This window comes from Ceratotherium simum, chromosome 25 (assembly GCF_057802395.1).
Source record: "Ceratotherium simum simum isolate JZ-2026a chromosome 25, ASM5780239v1, whole genome shotgun sequence".
Taxonomy (NCBI): domain Eukaryota; kingdom Metazoa; phylum Chordata; class Mammalia; order Perissodactyla; family Rhinocerotidae; genus Ceratotherium; species Ceratotherium simum.
This window is the reverse complement of record NC_141924.1, coordinates 42,644,386-42,650,385: the sequence shown is the minus strand read 5'-3', so window position 1 is coordinate 42,650,385 and position 6,000 is coordinate 42,644,386.

Here is a 6,000-nt window from a genome sequence, read left to right as displayed (position 1 = left end):
TGTAGGCTTAGCTTCACCTGGGCTCTGAGGCCGATCCTGAGTTAAGATAGGAGTGACTCAAGGGCCTGTGTTTTACCAGCAGATGACTCAACTGGACGGTTCCTTAATACCAGCCCAAGTACAACCTTGTGAATTTCTGCCCTATTTGTGACCCCAAGTTCATATCTCAATCCTTGTTTTGGTAACCGAATTTCTATCTATTTTTTTTCTGCCTCAACCACTGCTCAGTAATTCCCTTCTTCCCAGTCCAGGACCCACCTATACTCTTATGTCCACTTCAGTTGACCTATATCAAAAATTTTACATGTTGGACATTACCATAGATCTCTTCTAAAACTGATTTACCATCCCAGTTGAGACCCGTTAGTACCAAAGCCATCCATAAGAGGGTGAATGAACAGGCATAATGCTGGACGTAAGCCTTTAGAAAACTCCCAAAGCTATTTATGCATAAATCTTGTGAAATCTCTCACAAGCAATTAAAAAACAATTACAATAAAATTCCCATGGTGTTCAGTATTTGCATAGTCCCCAAATATTTCTAGCTCCTTTAAAGAAAGAACACCAGAGTGCGGAAAGAATTTAGAGCACTTTTAATGTTCTGGAAGGCCAATCCTAGTTACTGCCAAGAAGCCAGTGCTAACAGTAATGCCTGTGAAAGTTGCTCTAGCAAGGAGAAGAGAGCCTGGCACATAGTGGGAGTTCCATAAATCAAAGGGAATGAATGAATGAATGGCACACTAAGTGCTAGCCCTGAATATCTCCCTAAGTGGACTGAGGATGGAGACTGACAAAAGAATATGCTTTCTGGGCGAGTAACTAGGCTCTGACTTTGCTTTGGAGTATGGTAATGAAATGTGAATATAGGTACTCAGACATAGTTATTTCTTAAAATAGCATATTCAATTAAAATGACTGAAATATTTCAAGTGAGGTCTTTCACCACTCCAGACTGAGTTGATGAAAATTTCCCACACTTTTTTTCAAGTGAGGCCTTGGCCAATTGCCTATGTGGTTTGGGGAGACGTATTGGCAGGATATTTTCTGATGAAGGTAGAAATCTGCCAGTAATACCTCAAAGGGAATCTGGATGTAGTTCGTGTAACCTCCTCTGGTACTTGACGGCACATCATTTTACAACATCGTTTGAGTATCAGGTTCCTTAAATATGTGATTTTAAAGACGATTGCATCATTCTTAAGTGTGAGTTTATTTAGACTCTATTTGAAGCCACAATTTTTGATCTTTAGTATTAAAACAGAAATCAGATGGAGCTGAGAGGCATCTTAGGCCATGATTTATAACCTTTCAAATATCGGAGCTCACACTGTCTCTATCAGAGAACTTGGGTTCCACCATGATAGATTATAAATCCCATTTTTTCCAAAAGAGTATAGAGGCATTCTACTATTGGAGATATAATTTATGCCTTTTAAAGGAAATAAACATTGTAGTTACTTGTTGGAAATTATTGTTAAACTTTAATGCACAAAACAAACCAGAACAGTAATTACTTTAGTGTTTAAAATAGAAATAATACTTCTGAGTATATAATTGAATGCTATGGTGACTTGGAAAACACAAAGACAATAAATTACAGTGCTCTTATTGGGGATATATTTTACTGTTAATGTGGAAATATGAGAAAACACAAATTAAAGTAAGTAAATTTTGTGAAAACCCTCATTCCGTCTAGTAAACTTTACGTTTCATAATTGGTAATGTACCATCAGCTGAGAACCACTGGTATAAGAATTAAGTTAGTATGATAGGTTGAATCATGTCCCCCTAAAAGATGTTGAAGTCCTAGCCTCCAGAACCTGTAAATGTGACCTCATTTGGAAATAGGGTCTTTGCAGATGACCAAATTAATGTGAGGTCATTAGGGTAGGCCCTAATCCAATATGACTGATGTCCTTGTAAAAAGGGGAAATTTGGACACAGAAACTCACACATATACAAGGAGAATGCCATCTGAAGATGGAGGCAGAGACCAGGGTGATACAAGGTACTCCAAAGATTGACAGCTAACCACTAGAAGGTAGGAGAGAGGCGTGGAACAGATTCTCTCTCACAGTGCTCAGAAGGAACCAACCCTGTTGACACCTTGATCTTGGACTTCTAGCCTCCAGAACTGGGAGACAATCAATTTCTGTTGTTTAAGCCACCCAGTTTGTGGTACTTTGTTATAGCAGCCCTAGAACACCGATACAACTAGTCATCTAGTTCTCTAGATTAATAGTCTATCTATCTATCTATCTATCTATCTATCTATCTATCTATCTATCTATCTATCTATCTATATCTATCTATCTATCTATAAGCAATTTACTATTTAATAGCAGTAGAACTATTTCTTCCCCAAATTTCTACTTGGAAGCTGTGGTGATTATCTTCTGTCCACCCCTCTTAATCCTCTTATTACCCCTTTCCTCCCTGCTCTGTGCTCCAGGAGGTACTTCTATGAACAAAGTCAATGGACTTCCTTGCCCTCTGGCTTTCGCTTGGCTTCAGCCAATGACAAGCCAGCAGCAAGAGATCTAGAGGCAGAGAGGCAAGTGAGGTTGAGGTGTTCTTTTCTCTGGTTTCTCCTCTGCCTTCTGGCTGAGTCCCTTTCTGAAGGTCACGGTTCCTGTTGGGTGTCGCCTTCAACACAACACAGCTCTCTCCATGACCCTCTTTCCTCCCTTGCCCCTTCAGGCCCAGAGCGCTGCCCTAAATCCTGTAGTTTCCCACACCTTGTCCACACATGATTAAACCCTCCTCAAGTTATCCCACCTTCAGTGAGCCTTCTGTTTCCTGCTGGAAAGCCCAGTATGTAAAATATATAAAAATGGAGCTGATTGGTTTAAAGTAAGGAACATAATCTGGAGCCCAGTTCCCTAAACTATCAAAACGAATGCCGTTGAGGCTCTACGGTGATCCAGTGGTCTAGATCTTTTAAGCCTAGAGTCATAAACTCGAATGCCCAAGAGGACCGGTCAGGTCATGAAAACAAGTGGCGTGGGTTGGTGGGGGAAGGACCTCAGAGACTTGGAGAATAAGCTACACCTAAAGGGGCAGCAGTGCTCAGCTCCAGCTGACTTTTCACCACTGGGGAATGTAGACTCAGCATTGCCAAAACTAATTTTTTTAAAAAGAGAAACCAGAAATCAAGAATTTTTTATGTGGACATTCTTGGTTTTTCAGTGTTGACAAGTAGTTCAAAAAAAATGTTAAAACACAGTAGGCCAAGAAAATACTTCTGCAGTCTAGATTTGTGACCTTTGTCTCAGCTCTGTCTTTGCATCCTCCTAGGTCGCCGGAAACTACCTGGACTGTATTACCTTAGACCCTCCAGAGGAATTACAATGCAATAACGGGCCTAGGTTTGTATTGAATTAAAGGTTGAGATAAAAGAAAATATCTCTACTCTTGGTATAATCCACTTTTGAAGACATGTTTCACTATATTTTTGTAGTTCTTTCCTTAAAGATGCATGAAATAAATTCCTCTCAAGAATTTAGCTCCAGAAAAAAGTCTTTATTGCTCTTAAAAGGCACATACACCTTATTTTACTGGTTAAGGGGATAAGTAGTAGAGTGGCTCCTATGTCAGGCACCATACTTGGTATTTTATTTTGAACAGGCTAGGCTCATGCTGTAGTAATAGACAACTCCAAAATCTCAGTGGCTTGACATGTAAAGTTTATTTCTCCCTCATACAGAGTCCTCTGTGGGTCAGGGAACTCTCCAAAGTGGCTGTTTCCTTTGTGATGCAAGCTGGCTGCATCTGGTGGCTCCTCTGAATCAGTACTTGTGCTCCATGGAGGGAGTGCAGGGTTTGGCACTGCCTCAGTCCAGAAGTGACACATGTTGTTTGTGCTTACAACTCATTGGTCAAAACCAGTCTCATGCCCATGCCCAACTGTAAGGGGGCTGAGAGAGGTAGTTTTCCATGTGCTCAGAAAGGAGAGGAGATAAGGAATGGTGAGCACTAGCAGTATCCTCTATTGGCATCTTCAATACATTATCTGAATGCCATGAAAGCCATTACATTTTTCTTTTTGCTTTTGACTACAGAAGCCCAGAGCAGCTAATTATGGACTAAATATTTCCTAAATATCCTCCAGATATTTTTCCTTCTCCCTTTCTATATTAGGTCATGTTCTTTCTTATTTTAATGGGGTCCTGTTGTTTGTATACTTTTTATTGTAAGCTGCCTCTGATTCATTGGGGGAAGAATAGGGAGGAAAAATAGTGAATGAACTAATTAATGGAAATAAGTAGGAAAAAGTTAAATATACAGATATTTGCTTCACAACTATAACTGATGCTGACCCAGGCCACTTCAGACTAAGGAGAGGCAGATCATTAAGAGGCATGGATAGTAACAGTGGTGGCCATAGGAACAACCTAGTTCTGCCCCCAGCAGGTGTAGGGTGACCTCGCCCCACCATGCCCTTCCCTTCTCCTGGTATAGCCCTGAGACGGCTCAGGTGAGCTCATTACTGCAGTTTTGCCTCCTTGTGGGTCCCACTGGACACTGGGAGCCATTGCAGCTCCCCTCCTTGGTTATGGCCTCACACCGGTACCTTGTTGTCTTCACCCAAGGTGCCTTCTTCATTGCAATAGTTCTTTTCCCAGGTTCCCAAGGATGGCAGCTCCATTCTGACAGTTTTCTTATAGCCCTTCCTCTGCCAGAAAGACTTCAGATAAGCATGTCCAGAGGCTTTTTATCACCCACTGATAACATCTCTGAGATCCTTTCAATAGCCTTATTCATTAAGGCCAGGAGAGTCTTTGCAGTCCCTTCCATTTCTCAGAGTCCCAAGCCTGCTCCAGCACCTTGGGGTGACTTCTTTGACTACAGAGGGTGTTCTCCTAGCAGCTTTTGTTCTCCTCTCATCTTAAGTCCATTGTTAAGTCCTAAGGGATTCTCCCAGAAGACCATTAAGTTTGCATAGATGTGGAGGAGGAGACTGGGTAATTGCCACCAGTGCTGAATGATTGTGGCAGAATAAGAACAAAGCTTTTATTATTATTTTTATTATAATAAATGCAATCCTAGTGATTGAATACATATTATGTAGCAGGACCTCTTCATATGTTATTTAATTCCTCACAAAATCTCTGTGATTTATAGTGTAATGTGCTTTGCAGATGAGAAAACTGGGCCTCAGAGAGGTGAAGTCACTTACCGTTAAACAGCTGATACCTCAGCACAGCTGGGAGATGAACAGCCATCTGCAGGCTGTCTAAGAGTGTGCTGTTGCCCCCCAGGCCCAGGAGTAGGTGTGCAAGGTAAACCTTCCTCCAAAACTCCAGCTACATGGCAATGTATTTATTCTGTATGTAATAACTAACAGTATTCCACTGTGGCCCATTTTGGTAAGTTGGCAATAAATCAAATTCTTCAAGATCTCCAACTTAAAGAGATTAAAGAGAAGCTGATTCTAATGAAGATGGAGTATTTATAAAAAGCTAATGTAGGAAGAAAACAAACTTATCTTCAGAGAGAATCGTTTTAAGTGTGAAGGAAAACCTACCTCAAATTTCTTAATCAGTGCCTTCTCTAGTGTTGCTTTCCTGATGGAGGTAGGGATTTAGGAAGGGATAAAGTGAGGTGTCTTCTTTCTGGTGCTGCAGCTAAGATTTTCATCTTGCAAGGTCTGCAAAGCACTCTCAAGCTCAGCAGGAAAATATTGAAGTTAAGTTTTCCTATTCTGTCTGAGCCTTATCGGATTTTCATGCTGCAGAGAACAGTGAACATGCTGGAGAGACAGGAATAAATGAAAAGTCCCCTTCAGCGAAGAGAAGGAGATCACCACCAGTATTGTAGTGTTTTTCTTTCCTGCTGATAACAAAAAGAAATAGTTTAGTCATTTGTAGGTAACTACTGTGTCGTAAGGGAAACACGCTATTTGATTTGCTTATTCCAAGGATAAATGAAACTCTTTTTTACCACTCAGTGACCACTATTTAACCCTGACATTTTAAGTTTTCATCCCTCTTTTTCTTG